Source organism: Scyliorhinus torazame, chromosome 16 (genome assembly GCF_047496885.1).
Source record: "Scyliorhinus torazame isolate Kashiwa2021f chromosome 16, sScyTor2.1, whole genome shotgun sequence".
Classification (NCBI taxonomy): Eukaryota; Metazoa; Chordata; class Chondrichthyes; order Carcharhiniformes; family Scyliorhinidae; genus Scyliorhinus; species Scyliorhinus torazame.
In genome coordinates, this window is record NC_092722.1 from 148,142,246 (window position 1) to 148,160,606 (window position 18,361).

General features: G+C 50.4%; 1 protein-coding gene across 7 annotated transcripts in view; it reads right to left on the reverse strand.

Annotated features, from left to right (window-relative positions):
- The window catches only part of ptprea (protein tyrosine phosphatase receptor type Ea), a 452,659-nt gene that overhangs the window by 141,522 nt on the left and 292,776 nt on the right, over positions 1-18,361 (reverse strand). Inside the window, exon 1 of one of the 7 annotated variants that reach the window (XM_072479194.1) lies at positions 7,379-7,513. The exons of the other annotated variants lie outside the window; for them this stretch is intronic. The gene's annotated coding sequence lies outside the window, so the exon portion shown is untranslated. Of the gene's footprint in view, positions 1-7,378; positions 7,514-18,361 lie in introns of those variants that run through there. 7 annotated transcript variants of the gene reach the window in all.

Sequence of the window (18,361 nt, forward strand, 5' to 3'; positions counted from 1 at the left end):
TGGTTTTGAGTCCCTCCACATTAGCAAGATCCGTCTCCGGGCTACCAGGGAGGCAAAGGCCAGTACCTCGGCCTCTTTCGCTTCCTGCACTCCCGGATCCTCCGCCACCCCAAATATTGCTACCGCTGGGCTCGCCTTCACCCGAGCATCCAAAACCCTGGACATCACCCTTGCAAACCCCTGCCAGAATCCTTTAAGCGGCGGGCATGCCCAAAACATATGGGCATGGTTCGCCGGACTTCCCGCACACCTCGGGCACCTGTCCTCCACCCCAAAAAACCTACTCATTCTTGCCGCCGTTATATGCGCCCGATGCACCACCTTAAACTGGATTAATCCGAGCCTGGCACATGATGAGGAGGAGTTCACCCTGCCCAGGGCATCAGCCCACAGGCCCTCATCCAGCTCCTCGCCCAGCTCCTCCTCCCACTTATCCTTCAACTCCCCCACTGAGGCTTCCTCTACCTCCTGCAGCTTCTGATATAGGTCCGACACCTTCCCCTCTCCTACCCAGACACCAGACACCACCCTATCTTGGATCCTACTTGGGGGAAGCCGCAGGAATGTCCCCACCTGTTTTCAAAGGAAGTCCCGAACCTGAAGGTACCTGAACGCATTCCCCGGGGGCAGGCCGAACCTCTCCTCCAGCGCCTGCATGCTGGGGAAAACCCTGTCTATAAACAGGTCCCCCATCCTCCTAATACCTGCCCTATACCAGCCTTGGTATCCCCCATCCAACCTACCCAGAGCAAATCTGTGGTTATTCCGTATCGGGGTCCACACCGAGGCCGCTTCCTCTCCCCTGTGTCTCCTCCACTGCCCCCAGATCCTCAGTGCCACCGTCACCACCGGACTAGTGGTGTATCGCGCCGGTGAGAACGGCAGCGGAACCATAACAAGTGCCCCTAGACTGGTGCCTCTGCACGGCGCCTCCTCCTCCATCATCCATTTCCTGATCATGGCCACATTTGCCGCCCAGTAATAACCACAGAAGTTCGGCAGAGCCAGTCCTCCCCCCCCCCGCCCGCCGGCTACGCTCCAAGGATACCCTTTTGACTCGCGGGGTTTTATTCGCCCTCACAAATCCCATAACAATCCTATTCACCCGCTTAAAGAAGGACTTAGGGATGAAAATGAGAAGGCACTGAAACACGAAGAGGAACCTGGGGAGAACAGTCATCTTCACAGTATGCACCTGTCCCGCCAGGAAAAGCGGGAGCATATCCCACCTTTTAAACTCTCCCTCCATCTGTTCCACTAGCCGGGTTATGTTGAGCCTGTGCAGGGCATCCCAGTTCCTGGCCACTTGTATCCCCAAGTACCGAAAGCTCCTCTCTGCTATCCTGAGAGGGAGCTCCCTCAGTCTCTCCTCCTGGCCCCTACCGTGGACCACGAACAGCTCACTCTTCCCCACGTTCAACTTATACCCCGAGAACCTCCCGAAGTCCCCCAGGATCCGCGTGACCTCCCCATCCCCTCTAACGGGTCCAAAATATACAACAGCAGGTCATCCGCGTAGAGGGAGACCCGGTGCTCCTCCCCTCCGCGCACCAGCCCCCTCCAATCCCCCAAGTCCTGAGCGCAATAGCCAACGGCTCAATTGCCAGGGCAAACAGCAACGGGGACAGGGGACACCCCCGCCTCTAACCCAGGTGCGGCCTGAAATATTCCGACCTTAACCGGTTTGTGGACACACTCGCTACAGGGGCCTGATACAGCAGCTTGACCCACCCTATAAATCCCTCCCCAAATCCAAACCTGCCTAGCGCCTCCAACAGATACTCCCACTCCACCCTGTCAAAGGCCTTCTCCGCGTCCATCGCAGCCACCACCTCCACCTCCCTCCCCCCTCCGAGGGCATCATGACAATATTCAGGAGCCTCCTCACGTTTGTGTTCAGCTGCCTGCCCTTAACAAAATCCCGTCTGGTTCTCCCCAATCACTCCCGGGACACAGTCCTCTATTCTGGTGGCCAGAAATTTTGCCAACAGCTTGGCATCCACGTTCAGGAGCGATATCGGCCTGTAGGACCCACACTGAAGTGGATCCTTCTCCTTCTTCAGGATAAGCGAGATCAATGCCTGCGACATTGTTGGAGGGAGGATCCCTTTCTCCTTTGCCTCATTGAAGGTTCTCATCAGGAGTAGGCTCAGCAGCTCCGAGAACTTCTTATACAATTCTACGGGGAAGCCGTCCGGGCCCGGGGCCTTGCCCCTCTGCATGCCTGCCAGCCCCCTGACTACCTCCTCCAACTCAATCGGGGCCCCCAGTCCCTGCACCCGATCTGCTTCCACCCTTGGGAAGCTCAAATGGTCCATTAACCGCCTCATCCCTTCCCCCTCCCCGGGGGGTTCCGACTCATATAACCTTCCGTAGAACTCCCTGAAGACTTCATTCACCCTCTCTGGGCTCAGCACCATGTTGCCTTCCCTATCCCGCACTCCCCCAATCTCTCTGGCTGCCTCCCTCCTGCACAGCTGGTGCGCCAGCATCCTACTCACCTTTTCCCCATACTCATAAACTGCCCCCTTCGCTTTCCTCAGCTCCGCCTCCGCCTTCCCTGTGGACAGCAAGTCAAACTCCGCCTGTAATTTCCAGCGCTCGTTCAACAGCCCCCCCCTCTGGGGCCTCCGCGTACCTCCTATCTACCCGGAGTATCTCTCCCACCAGTCTCTCCCTCTCCGCACTCTTCTTCTCTCTATGGGACCTAATGGAGATTAACTCTCCCCTAATGACCGCCTTCAGAGCCTCCCAACCCACTGCCACCATCACCTCTCCTGTGTCATTTGCTCCCACATAATTCTCAATACTCCTCCTTATCCGCCCGCACACCTCTTCATCCGCCAGCAGCCCCACATCCAGTCGCCAGAGAGGGCGCTGACCCCGTTCCGCCACCAGTCGCAGGTCCACCCAGTGCGGGGCATGGTCTGAGACCGCAATGGCCGAGTATTCTACCCCCTCCACCCTCGGGATTAACGCCCTACTCAACACAAAGAAGTCTATTCGCGAATAGACTTTATGGACATGGGAGAAAAAGGAAAACTCCTTCGTCCTTGGCCGCATAAACCTCCAGGGGTCCACTACCCCCATCTGGTCCATGAACTCTCACAAGGCCCTGGCCGCAGCCGGCCTCTTTCCCGTTCTGGACTTGGAACGATCCAAGCTCGGATCCAAGACCGTATTAAAGTCCCCTCCCATAATCAGGTGACTTATCTCCAAGTCCGGGATCCTACCCAACACGCACCTCATAAAGTCTGCATCGTCCCAGTTCGGGACATATACATTCACTAACACCACCCGGGCCCCCTGCAGCTTGCCACTCACCATTATATACCTGCCCCCCTTGTCCGCCACGATGCTCCCCGCCTCAAACGCCACTCATTTACTGACCAAAATGGCCACTCCTCTGGTCTTTGTGTCTAACCCTGAGTGAAACAGCTGTCCCACCCATCCTTTCCTTAGCCTCATCTGGTCCGCGAGCTTTAAGTGCATCTCTTGCAACATGGCCACGTCCGCCTTCAACCCCTTCAAATGCGAGAACACGCGGGACTGCTTGACCGGCCCATTCAGGCCCCTCATGTTCCACGTGATCAGCCTGGTCGGGTGGGGTAACCACCCCCCCATCCCGCCGACTAGCCATCTCCCTTTCCGGCCAACCGCATGCCCCCACCTCCCTCCTCCAGCTCTCCCCTCGGCGGCCCCCTCGCCCGACTCTCCATCCATACCCCTCACCTGGCTCCCCTTCAGTCAGCAAAGCAGAACCCCTTCCCCCCCCCAAACCCCCTGCATGCCCCCCCTTGCAAAGTATCCGCTTAGCTCTGGTTTCCCCCCCATTGTGCTTCCGTGAGTCAGCTCACCCATGCTGACCCCGGCCGCTCCCGCCTCTATATACCAACCCTTAACTTGTTGCCTCCTTCGGGCCACCCCCCCCCCCCCCCCCCGCAGGATAGAGGGGCAAATGCCATCTGGGACCTCCCCGTGCGCCGGACAGCCCCTCCCGGGCGTTTCCCGCCCCCTAGCACCAAACACCTGGAAAACAAAACACCTGGAAAACAAACAACAAAACCCCCAACAAAACTAGGGCAGACATGCCGATAAACTTATGCTTTACCCGCCGTCCTCCCCTCGGTCCCTCCCCACACGCATATTTCACCCCCATACAACAGTCCCTTAGTTCAGGTCCAGCTTCTCCTGCCTGATGAACGACCACACCTCGTCTGGGGTATCAAAATAGTGGTGCCTGTCCTGGTATGTTACCCACAGTCTCGCTGGGTGCTGGAGCCCAAACTTCACCCCTTTACCGTGGAGCACCGCCTTCGCCCGGTTAAAATCTGCACGCCTCCTCGCCAGCTCAGCTCCCAGGTCCTGGTAAATTCGGATCTCACCATTCTCCCACTTACTGCTCCGCTCTTTCTTCACCCACCGCAGGACTCGCTCCCAGTCTGCCAAGCGCTGAAACCGTATCACCATCGCCCTCGGTGTCTCGTTTACCCTCGGCTTTCTGGCAAGAACCCTGTGCGCCCCATCCAGCTCCAAGGGCCGCGGGAAGGCCCCCGCGCCCATCAGCGTCCCCAGCATTGTGGCCATGTACGTGCTCATGCCCGCCCCCTCCGCTCCTTCAGGAAGGCCCAGAATCCGCAGATTGTGGCTCCGAGACCTGCACTCAAGGTCATCCAGCCTCCCCTGCCATCTCTTATGGAGCGCCTCGTGTGCCTCCTCTTTCACCGCCAGGCCCAGGATCTCGTCCTCGTTCTCCGCCACCTTCCTCCTCACCTCCTTGATCTCCTTCTCCTGCGCCTTCGGGGTCACCACAATTCTTTCCATGGAGGCCAGCATCTCCGTTTTCAGCTCCATGAAGCAGTTTTTAAAGGAGCTCCTGCTGTTCTCTGGCCCACTGGGCCCACACCTCCCGATCTTCTCCGGCCGCCATTTTGTCCTCCCGGACCTTCTCGACCTTCTTCCCTGGGTTCGCGCGTCTGCCGGCTCCGCTCCTGGTCCTCTCCATGAACCAGTGGGAGGGGGAGAGGGGGTGGGGGCCTCTCCCACGTCTGTCCCCACACCTGTCAATTGCCGCTGCCGCTCCTTTTAGCAGCCCGAAACACCGATCCCGGCGGGAGCTGCCGTTCGCGTGACCTCGCAGGTCATGGCCGCTACCGGAAGTCCCCAGTGTAGTATTCTTGGCTCAATCTTTCAGCTACTCCATCAGTGACTTTAACCCCATTTTAAGGTCAGAAGTAAGGGTGTTCACTGATAATTGCACAGTGTTTATTCTATTTATAATTCCTCCGATATTGAAGTGGTCTGTGTCCACGTGCAGCAAGACCTGGCCAGCATCCAGGCTTGTCTGATAAGTGGCAAGTAACATTTGTGTCTGAAAAGTTCCAGGCAATGATCATCCAGCAAAAAGGTTTCTAATGTCCTTCCCTTGACATTACTACTGTCAAATACCTCATCATCAACATCCTGTAGGAAGCCACTGTTGACCAAAAGCTTTAATAGAGCAGAAGCTGATGCAGGAGCAGGGTTGCTTCCTGCAAATATATGGGGTCTTGGTGAGGCCACACCTGGAATACTGTGTGCAGTTTTGCTCTTCTTCTCTGAAGATGGATCTTCTTGCTCTAAATGGAGTGCAGAGAATGTTTACCAGACCAGGATTAACGTATGAGGAGAGATTGAGTCGGTTAGGATTGTATTCACTGGAGCTCAGAAGAATGAGGGGGAATTTCATAGAAACCTGTAAAATTCTAAGAGGGTTAGTCAGGGTAGATTTAAGAAGGATGTTTCTGATAGTGGGGGTGTCCCGAACAAGGGGTCACAGTCTGAGGATATGGGGTAGATTGTTTCAGGCAGAGATGAGGAGAAATCTCTTTACCCAGAGAGTGGTAAACCTGTGGAATTCGCTACCACAGAAAGTAGTCGAGACCTAAACATTGTATGTTTTCAAGAAACCGTTAGAGATAGCACTTGGGGGCAAAGGGCATCAAAGGATATGCTGGGGGGGGGGGAAGAGGCAAGATTAGGTTTTTGAGTTGGATGATCAGCCATTATCATAATGAATTGTAGAGCAGGCTCGAAGGGCCGAATGACCTCCTCCTGCTCCTATTTTCTATTTTTCTTAAATACTGTGGTTACAAGAACAGGTCAGAGTCTTGTGTATTCTGTGGTGAAAGGCTCACCTCCTGACTTCCCAAACCCTTGCCACCATTTAGACATGAGGTACAAGGCGACAATTTAGGAGTGTTATGGAATACTCTTCACTTGCTTGGATGAGTGCAACATCATTAACACTCAATAAACTCAACATTATCCAGAACAGTCTGCTTGATTGACTTTCCATCCATTACCTTAACCATTCACTGCCTCCATCACCGGGGCAACATGGTGTGTAACAGCTGCAAACTGCACAGAATTCAGCACATCATATCATGGTTTATTCAGCCATACTTTTCAAAACCACAAACGCTACCTCCCAAAGGGACAATAGCTGTGTGGGAATACGATAACTTGCAAGTTTCCCTCCAATTCACACACCATTGAACATATGTCTCTCTTCCTTTGTTGTCCCTGAGTCAAAATCCAGGACCTACCTATCAGCACTGTGGGAGTACTTTCATCACATGAAGTGCAGCGGTTCAAGAAAATGGCTCACCACCACCTTCTCAAGGGCAATTAATGCTGACCATGCTACCGATACCTACAACCACTGAACTAATAAAAAGAAAGTGAACAGCGACAGTTTATTTGATTAAACAGAGCATCTCTCCTCGTCAAAAATGCACACTTTCCAGACTTGTGTCTAATATCTGGAAACCATTTAATATCCTCATTGAGCTTGCTGCCACGGAAGGCAGTGCTCAATTTTTGGTAAGTGGACATTGAATAAACTATAAGAGAAATCACAAGAAAGCTAACCCGGTAACTGGTTAGGAATAGTTGGGGCATCACATCCCAGTGAGTGAAGTGGTTATCTTAAGTAGAAGAAACCCCACCAATTTAATATTGAATATTTCAGAGTGCAGCTTTTCAAAATATTACACAAACAGAAAGTCCTGCATATCTAAACTATTATTCTCAAGATATAACATCCAATAGACACCCTTAGGTTTCTTTCATTATATGCTGGGTGTCACAATGGAAGGATAAAACTCCATTAACGGACAAGAATAAAATGCACATTGATTTTAATCCCTACTGAAACAAGTTATCTGTGGTAATTTTTGTTGTGGACAAATCATCGACAGATTTTACACAAGGTCCATTTACAAATTCTGAGCTTTTGAACTTTATATAAAACATTTCCAGAAACCAAACAGCATCGCCTATTGGATACTTTGAACTAAATATCTTTTCAAATTAAAATGGACGAACAAGTACTTACCACAACAAACATTTGAAGTAAAGACGACATTTTCACAGAATGGCAAATAAATCAAGTCCTTTTGCTCCGGTCAAGACTTAATTGTCAATGGATACTCTTTTAGAATGCAAACACAATTGAGGGTTTGGTATCTTTCTGCTGCTCCACTATATCATGCGTGTCTCCTTAAATGTCGACATACTTGGGCAAGCACATCGGCCGGTGGACTGCCTTCATAATTCATTTATTTACAGCTCATTAGATCGGACACAGGCTAGCAAATGCGGGATGTGCTTCTAAAGGAGTAACATCACAAAGTGTAAATCTGCACTGACAATTGAACTCGATGTCAACGCTTGATTGGACAAAAATCAATGCGAAGCCACCTAGGTGTCTCTTTAATCAAATCAAAAATCAGGACTGTAGGATTTTATTATAAATATCCTTGCTGTTTATCATTTCTGTCACTTTCTTTCATGTTTTCTTCAGCATAAAGTTCTAAAAAAGTGACTTTAACTTGAGGGCAGAATAATTTAGGCCCATATTCCCATTGCCTTTTTCATGAAAACAACTCATATTTGTCTGGTGTTTTATGAGTATGATTTGTGTGAATCAGAAGATGAGCCGTGAGGAAATATTTTTAAAAATCAAATGGCGAATATTGAAAAGGAATCACACTTCTTTTAATCAAAGCTGAGAAGAAATTTTGGACATCGATATAAATTTCAAGCATGAAAGAGATGAAGTTAGGTCTAAGTTCTGATTGCTTCATCCAAACGCCGCTGACCCTGCAAAATTGAAACAGACTAAAAAGGGACCATCAGTGGCCACTGCCAAAAATATTGTATCTTGTTGGAAGGAGCAGGGGTGTTCTTCCTGGCTTCATAAAACAACAGTAGTCTACTGCTGATTCAGGCTCTTCCCTCTGTGTACATCTCCTCAAACTCTCAGGGTACATACCTAGAGGGCCACTGCTGGCCAAGGCTCCGTCCACCCATCTCACCACCCCAACCCCCAGCTAATTCCTCCAATGTTTATTGGACATATCCAAGGGTTGCTCCTGGCACCACAGCGGTTCATGTTGCTGCCATGGTACCAGTAAGCTCCTTCTGGATGTCCAGTTGTCACGTACAGCTAACTAATTTAATGAAGACAATTCCCAATGTTGAATGTGGAAGCAGTCTCACACCGTCATAGACTGGCACACGGAGAGATTGTTCCACTGACATGGCATCCATTTCAAATGGAGGTCCAACTTATCCCACTTGATTATAAAATCATGAGTAGTTTCTGTATCACTGCTGATGTTGCAGGCAAGCCTCTTTACCACAATGTAAGAAGTTGTCAGTCGGGAGGGCTAATTGGGGAGTCGAGGGGTCAGTGTGTGATTGGGACCTCAGTTGCATAGTTGCTCAGAGGTTTGACTTGGGCTTTCATGTTTAATACTTCCTGAGTAACTATCCAAATACGTATGTTGGAACTGTCCAGAGTCTCCAATTCAAACGTAGAGTTGGAGAATTTTTCAGAAGATTCCGGGGAACCAGGGAATTTCTCACTTGAAGTTGAAACATCCGAGTCAATTCCCAGGGAGGTCAGCGCATCAGGACCTCCGCAGGGTCCCGACGCACATCTCCAGCAATCTGGAGACCAGAATATTTGGGCCCTCAATTCTTTTTCTTTTTTAAAATAAATTTAGAGTACCCAATTCATTTTTCCAATTAAGGGGCAATTTAGCATGGCCAATCCACCTACCTTGCACATCTTTGGGTTGTGGGGGCGAAACCCACGCAAACACGGGGAGACATGCAAACTCCACAGTGACCCAGAGCCGGGATCAATCCTGGGACCTAGGCGCCGTGAGGCTGCAGTGTTAACCCACTGCACCACTGTGCTGTCCTCTCAATTCTTTTTCAAGCTTGATTTGACAGCAGCCTGCATATTGAGGTCAGGTTTAGCACTTTTGCCATGATACTGAATGTTGGTGTCATGTGCCTTTCCTGTTGCCTTGCTTGGTTTAGTGACCGCATATCAATGCTGAATCTAGTCCTCATGCTTGGGTCTCTTCATGAATTGCTTGGGTGAGACCCAATGGATAGGTTCAGCTTTCTCAATGATGTCAAGGTTGAGTAAGCACTTAAGTCCCATCTGCTTCCTGACATCAAACATTATTCATCATTGTTGATGTGTGACTGGGGGCACAATGGGATCTACATACGGTTTACATTAATCCATTCAGTTTGCTGATACCTGTGAAGTGGACTGCATACAATTCTCTAAAATATTGTTGGTAAATGTCAGAGCCTTCAGTGGTTTGTCACTGTTATAAGGGAAGCTTTCTGTAATCAATGTTTTGCAGAGAATGCGAAACATCTAGGGGACGATTCTCCAAGATGGAGATGAAAGGGACCAGACCCCATCGGAGGCCCCCCGATGGGCAGAGCCAACTGGGCACCTTGGGCCAGATTGCCACTGCCAGGGTGATCAGTTGCCAGGGGTAGTGCCAGGATACTTCACGACTCTGCCCTGTCCCTGACCACCTGGGGGGGGGGGGGGGGGGGGGGGCGGGGGGGGGGGGGGTTGTAATGGCCTCTGAGACCCCAGTTACCAAAGTCCAAGTACTGACAGTGCAGGAACAGATAAGCATTGGGGAAGGAATGGTGGAGGTGGAGTCTCAGTGCAGGGAGGGGCAGAGTGGAGGTGTTTGTGGAATGATGGAGGTGGGGTTGGGACAGAGATGGAGCACCCACAGGACCAGACTGAATGTGAAGGAGGAGAGCCCCCAATGCTAAACGGGGATGGTCCCTACCCCCATCACCTCCTTCCTACCTGAGCACTAAGTAGTGTCACTTTTTAGGGATTATCCCATACCCAGAACTCATCCCACCAGCCTCATAATAGAGGCTGAGTGGGAAACAGTCCTTAAGTTAATTGGCCAATTAAGGATCTTAATTGGGGCAAACCTAGGTTGCCTAACCAATTGTGGAGATGTCACTGCCAGCAGGAAGCCAATGGGAAGGCAATCTGAGGTATATTGTGCCCTCCGCCCCCATCTGTTGCAAACACATTGTTGAGGGAATGTAATATTCTACCCATGGATTCCTTTACATTCCTTCTAGACTCCCTCTGCTGGTACAAGTGTGTATGGTAGCCTTAAGTGAATGAAATGCACAGTAGTTAGAATAGCCACCACCTTCAAATCAACCAAAACCCTTACCTGATTAATCAGTCATGGGCTTTCCTTCCGCACTGTCTGATGATGTCCTACTTTAAAGAACACTGAGTTTCTTAACCTAGTTCCTTCAATTAAACTTCAAGCAATGTTACTAATAACTCTATATGAAACTCTTAAACCTTCTCAGTAAGTATCAATGCATTGTGTAACATGTGCAGTACAATCAAAAGCATTTCCACACAAGGCACTTTGATTTGAATTTGTGTCCCACCCAGTCTGGGTTGGAGGTAGAGAAAGTAAAATGATCCCGATCATTGACAACAAATGTGTCTCCATGAGGGATGGAAGCTTGCTTTCCAGATGTTCATGCAAATACTGTAGGTGTCACTGATATTTTTTGTCATGTTTTGTCACCTCTAGACTCGACTGTTCCAATGCCCTCTGGCCAGCCTTCCATTTTCAACTCTCTGTAAAGTTTAGCACACCCCGAAGCTCAGCTGCCCATATCCTGACTCATTAAAAAGTTGGATTTAACCATCACCCCTGCGCTTGCTGACCTATATTGATAACTGGTTCAGCAGTGCCTCGATTATAAAATTCTCATCCTCATGTTCATACCCTTCCCATGGATGTCCTAGCTTTATAACCTCGCTGGTCCAACAACTTACTGAGAATCCTTCATTCTTCCAATTCTAGTCTGTTGTGCATTTCTGATTTCCTTCGCCCCTCCATTACTTTGCCTTCAGTTATGTAAGCCCTAAGTTCTGGAATTAGCTCACTGGCTTTCTCGCTTTCATTAAGATACTCCTTAAAACCTGAGTCATTGACCAAACATTTGACCACCTGTCCTACGGTAGCATTGTGGATAGCACAGTTGCTTTACAGCTCCAGGGTTCCAGGTTCGATTCCGGCTTTGGTCACTGTCTGTGCGGAGTCTGCACATCCTCCCCGTGTGTGCGTGGGTTTCCTCCGGGTGCTCCGGTTTCCTCCCACAGTCCAAAGATGTGCAGGTTAGGTGGATTGGCCATGATAAATTGCCCTTAGTGTCCAAAATTGCCCTTAGTGTTGGGTGGGGTTACTGGGTTATGGGGATAGGGTGGAGGTGTTGACCTTGGGCAGGGTGATCTTTCCAAGAGCCGGTGCAGACTCGATGGGCCGAATGGCCTCCTTCTAACACTGTAAATTCTATGATTCTATGATAATATCTCTCTATGTCTTGTTTTCAAATATTGCCCGTTAATGCTCCTGTGACAAGCTTTGAGATTCATTCTCTACATTAATGATTCCATATAAATGTGAGCTTTTGTTGTTGTTCAGGATGTTGGATCTGGTGTCAGTTTCTGAGGGACCATTCTAAAGTGGCGAGTCTATATATTTAGTACGTGCAAGTTATTCAACCTCAGGCACTATTGCAACTCAGGAACATTGGCCCAAATCTTTTGATCAGGGTTAGATCGTCTGTTGTGATCCTGATCAGACACAGAAACACCCACTTACATATCTGCAATTTATCTGGCTAATCTTGCGATGGGGAATCCTGCAGAAACTCTCTCAGCACAGCAAACCTCTGAGGGGGCAGCGGAGAGAATCTGTGCAGAAGCCATGTCCCTTTTTTTACAGCACTAGCTGGTGTATTCCGGTAAGTAAGAGTTTAAATGTCTCAGAACTCCTCAGTGTTTTGGACTGTGCGAGTGAATGGGTGAATGTGTGGGTGTGTAAGCGGATGAGGTAAGTGGGTAAGGGGGTAGGGTGGCTGCGGGACAGAGTGGCAGCTGGTTGGGTAGCGAGGTCGGGCCTGGTTGGTTTGGGATGGCATGGTCGGGGGGGGGGGTCAGAGACCAGTAGTCAGGTGGTGAGCACTCATTAGGTCAGGTCGGTGGTTTGGGGGGGGGGGGGGGGGAGGGTGATATTAGGGGTCAGGAAGGAATCGGAGCTGGAGGGTGATGGGGGATGATCAGCTATACACTTACCCAGGTGTCAGACTAAGATCTTTCTGTCAAACTTTTTCTTGGGTAACGATCCAGATAAATAAGTCAAAACTGTCAGATTCAAGAGTTGGAAACTTTTTCGGAGGGTCCTGGGAGAAGCGGAATTTCCTGTTGGGAGTTAAACCTTCCTGGGCAATTTCCATGACGTCAGTGAGTTGTGTCTTCCGAGAGGGCCCATAGGGACATCTTGAGGGATAATCCCATTCTGTAACAATCTGGAGACCACAAAATGTGGGCCATTGTCATTTAATATTAACCCACTGTTACCTAGTCTCATGTAGGAGCAATTGCATTAATTATAGCAAGGGTAATGGAGTCATTGAAACATTTGTTTCAGGGTAACTCTGCAGACCATCCTGGACTTGTTGCCAGTTTCAATAAGCACAGCCATCGGATGAAAAGCTTAACACCAGGACATTCATTTATTTTTACCTACAATATACGTAGCCCATATTACAAAACTATTTAAAATCACATCTGCTGACATTCCCAACAGTATTTATAATTAATGTTCTTTTAGGTTTTCTGCCTGTTCTACATATTGAAAAGTAGGACTAATTTCACTGAATTAACATTGTTTAGTATTTCAGAAAGGATGTCTAATTTCTTCTCATGAAGAAATTAGGAACCTTGGGAATCCAATATGTTTTGTAAGTATCCATTGACCTTGAAGCTAATTTTTGAATGACTTGTACTGTCTCCGGACCAAATTGAATCATTCTTAACTTGTGCAAGGTGTCTTTTTTGGTGCTATGCATATTTCAAGGGCCACAGAATATTTGTTTTTTAGAACTTACAGTGCAGGAGGACATTTGGCCATTCAAGTCTGCACCGGCCCTTGGGAAGAGCACCCTACTTAAGACTATCCTTGTAATCCAATAACTCCACCTAACCTTTTTTTGGACAATAAGGGCAATTTAGCGTAGCCAATCCACCTGACCTGCACATCTTTGGACTGTGGGAGGAAACCGGAGCACCCGGAGGAAACCGACGCAGACACGGGGAGAACGTGCAGAATCCGCACAGACAGTGACCCAAGTCGGGAATCGAACCTGGGACCCTGGAGTTGTGAAGCAACAGTGCTAACCACTGTGCTACCAATGCTGCACCAAACAGAATCTTGCAAATACACCCCAACCCCTGTCAAGTATACAGGGGGCTTTACAATATCACCTTGTTAACCTATTGCAAGTATTGTATTCCAGTGTGATACATGTCGTACAGAGAGCGCAGTGGTTGGAAAATTGACATATCCTGGACAGTGCTTTCCAAGTGCAAGTGGAACACTGTAAAGCTGCACTCATAATTTCTTCTTTGTGTCACTGTTCCTGCCATTCTTTAAGAAATGAGGCATGCATCCCTGGGAGGTGAGAGCATTTAGAGCAGGAGCTCTGAAGGCGATGTACAGGGAGGGATGCAAGGTGTGCCGTTTTGGAATACGAGGAGCATTCTCTCCAGCAAGTTACAGTGAGGGCAATTTGGGAAAAGATTGCTGGGAAGGTAAATGTCTTGTCTGTACTAAAAAGGTCCTCCTTCCAGGAGAGGAAGAAATTCAACACTCAAAAGGCTTGCTAGGATAGGTGAGTACTCAGGTTATCTTTTCCAGTGGTCTACAGTAGCGTGCTAACAAAACACCTACACTTCCCTTTAGACAATTGCATAACAGGGATGCGTTCTTTAGACACCCCATGGCTCTCTCTATTATTAACCTAAGGCAACCTGTATTTATTCTTGACTTATATTTCACCTTTTCAAGGACCCTTTCATAGTGAGTAGCACTATCAAAGGCTCCCTCAGTATATGTCTACCTCCTGTTCTTGTGTTCCAGTAGGAGAAGCACAGTAACCAATTGCTTAGCTCTAGGCCTCAGTGACAGGCCGTGTTTTATTAATGTCCATTGACTTCAGTCCACAACTAAAGAGCCTGAAAACACGGGGTTGGATTCTCCATTTGGTAGTCGAAAGAAGGGATTCTTCGATTGCTGATGCCAAGATCGCATTCGGCGATTGGCCGGAGAATCCCTTTTGACACCGAAATCAGGGGCAGCGCCTGTTTTCAGATGCTCCGCCCCTCCAAAATGGCATCATCGCTGAATACACCACACGCCATTGGGACAGCCTCAGGACGTCACCTAAGGCCCTCCTCTGATGCTCCGCCCCCGATGGGCTGACTCCCCGAGGGTGTGGATCACTTGTGGTCTGAAGTTTCATAACCTCGCGTGGCGGCTACGGACTGTGTCCAGCGCTGCCACGGTTGGGGGGGGGGGGGGGGAGCCGCTCCGCTGGCCAAGGGGGTACGGCGGGTGCTGGGCGGACTGGTGGGGGGGTGGTCCAGGGGTGGCAAGGAGCGGTTACAGGGGGGCACTATCTGCCAGACCAGTCCGTGCATGGCCTGCGCCATGTTGTACGGTCACCATGCGCATGCGCGGCCACAGACTCGGTAATTCTCCATCTGTATCAGGGAAAGCCGGGGGTTATCAAGAGGCGCGGCTGCTAACCTACTACTGGGTGTAGCATCGGTTTTGACATTTTGGTTGTAATACTAGACACATGCTCCGGGCATAGCCTCAAAATTGGAGAATCCAACTCGAAGTATTCCCGCTGGAACTGAATCGCTTGCAATTCGAGTTACTACTGGGGGTGGTATTTGATCTGAACTTCAGGAGAAGCAAATGGGCCAGCACTCTGTCAACGTGAATTGGAAGCAATTCCCACCCTTCTGGTGTCGGATTCGTTGGGCCAGAATTCGCATTAAAAAGCTTAAGAAGCTGGAGCTGCTTATGAGCACTCCACTCGCCACGCACTCTCATTCCAGCCAAAAAGATGGCTCAGAGAAAACCTGTCACCCCCGATTTCAGGAGTCTGAGGTGGACCCACTGCTCGATACCATTGAGAAGGGGCACCCTCTTCCCCAGGTTGGGCCACAGACTCAAGCACGCCAACCTAAACAGCACCCGGGAGGAGGTGGCCAAGGCAGTCAGAGCTGCCAGCATCACCAGGAGGATGAATGGCATCCTTAGGCCAGGCATCCTGGTGAGCCTGATTCAGATTGAAGGTGATGTAGTCTGATGCCCGGGCGCAGATAGAGCTGTGTGCGGGCATTTGCAAGATCCCACTTAGGTACCGCTCAAGCCCTGGAATGAGCCAGAGGCATAGATGTTCAGGCAACCGTTACCTTGACAGATACTGGGAGCAGGTTTCCTCCTAAATACTTCCTCAGTGCCAGATGAGCCACAGGTGTTGGTGGGGATGGTCACCGTGTGCTGCTAATCACCTGCATGCTAAGAGGATGTGTGTGAGCTGGTCCTACAGCTGGAGGTGAGCGAGGGAGGTGTGTTTGCTGGTGCTAAGCTGCAGTGTGATGTGCGGCACGAGTGTGACATACAACTTCTTTTTTTTAAATATATATATTTATTCAAATTTTTCAACAAATTTTCAACAAAACCAACCCCCCAACAAAAAGAAAGAAACAAGAACACAACAATCAGAAGTTATACACTGGATTTCCCCCATATACAATAACCCCCCATATAACATTTAATAACACAAATAGGGAAAGCCCCCCACCTTCACCCAAACGCCACCTCAAAAGAAACCCCCCCTCCCTCCCCTGCCCTTGGGCTGCTGCTGCTGACCTCCTCCTAAGGCTCCACGAGATAGTCCAGGCCTTGCACAGACCCTCGCAAGGCAAACTTTATCCTCTCCAGCTTGATGAACCCTGCCATGTCATTGATCCAAGCTTCCACACGAGGGGGCTTTGCATCTTTCCATAGTAGCAAAATCCTCCCGGGCGCAAAGGCCAGAATACCGGTCTCTTTCGCCTCCTGCACTCCTGACTCGTCCGATACCCCAAATAATGCCAATTCCCAGCTCGGCTTGACCAGGGCGTTCACCACCTTGGACATAGTCCTCGCAAAACCCCTCCAAAACCCATCCAGCGCCGGGCACGACCAGAACATATGGACGTGATTTGCCGAGCTCCCCGAGCACCTCACACATCTGTCCTCCACCCCAAAGAACCTACTCAAACTCGCCCCTGTCATATGCGCTCTGTGAGTAACTTTGAAATGTATTAGGCTGAGCCTGGCGCAAGAGGAGGAAGAATTAACCCTACTCAGGGCATCAACCCACAGACCCTCATCTATCTCCTCCCCAAGCTACTCCTCCCACTTGCCTGTTAACTCCTCCACCGAGGCCTCCTCCTCTTCCTTCAGTTTCTGGTAAATCGCCAAAACCTTGCCTTCTCCAACCCATACACCCGAAGTCACCCTGTCCTGAATCCCACGTGCCGGAAGCAGCGGGAATTCCCTCACCTTCCGCCTCACAAACGTCCTCACTTGCATGTACCTGAAAGCGTTTCCCGGGGGTAGCCCAAACTTCTCCTCCAGCACCCCTAGGCTCGCAAACGTCCCATCGATGAACAGGTCCCCCCATTCTTCTAATCCCTGCCCGATGCCACCTCCGAAACCCCCCATCCATCCTTCCCGGGACGAACCGATGATTCTCCTGAATCGGGGACCAAACCGAGGCTCCCACCTCGCCCCTGTGTCGCCTCCACTGCCCCCAGACCTTCAGCGTCGCCGCCACCACCAGACTCGTGGTGTACCTTGTCGGCGAGAATGGCAGCGGTGCCCTCAGGCACGTGCCCACACAGGTCGCCATCTCTAGCCTCTTCCACGCCGCCCCCTCTCCCTCCATTACCCATTTACGGATCATCGCCACATTGGCAGCCCAATAATAGCCACACAGATTCGGGAGCACCAGCACCCCCCCTGTCCCTGCTACGCTCCAGAAACACCCTCTTCACCCTCGGGGTCTTATTCGCCCACACAAATCCTATGATGCTCCTGCTTACCCGTTTGAAAAAGGCCTTGGGGATCATAATGGGAAGGCATTGGAACACAAAGAGAAACCTCGGGAGGACCGTCATTTTGACCGACTGCACCCTACCCGCCAGTGAGAGTGGCAGCATATCCCATCTTTTAAAATCCTCCTCCATCTGCTCCACCAACTGCGTCAGATTGAACTTGTGCAGCGCCCCCCAACTCCTAGCTACTTGGATCCATAGGTACCGAAAGCTCCTTTCTGCCCTCTTCAGCGGTAGCTCATCTATCCCCCTTCCCTGGTCCCTTGAATGCACCACAAACAGCTCACTCTTCCCTACCTTGAGTTTATACCCCGAAAAGTCCCCAAACTCCCTAAGGATCCGCATGATCTCCACCATTCCCTCCACTGGATCCGCCACATACAACAACAGGTCGTCGGCATACAATGACACCCGGTGTTCCTCTCCCCCCCCGGACCAGTCCCCTCCATTTCCTGGACTCCCTCAGTGCCATGGCCAACGGCTCAATTGCCAGTGCAAACAACAAGGATACAGCCAAAAGTACTCCGATCTCCGCCAGTTCGTAGCCATACTCGCCACTGGGGCTCTATATAGCAGCCTGACCCAACTGATGAACCCCTCCTCGAACCCAAACCTCCGCAACACTTCCCAAAGATACTCCCACTCTACCCAATCAAAGGCCTTCTCCGCGTCCATAGCTGCCACTACCTCCGCTTCCCCCTCCACCGATGGCATCATAATCACATTGAGGAGCCTCCGCACATTTGTGTTTAGCTGCCTACCCTTCACAAATTCCGTCTGGTCCTCATGAATCACCCCCGGGACACAGTCCTCAATTCTTGGAGCCAGCACCTTCGCCAGCAACTTGGCGTCAACATTGAGGAGCGAGATCGGTCGACACGGCCCACATTGCAATGGATCCTTGTCCTGCTTCAAGATCAAAGAAATCAGTGCCCTGGACATTGTCGGGGGCATGGTCCCCCCCTCCCTCGCCTTATT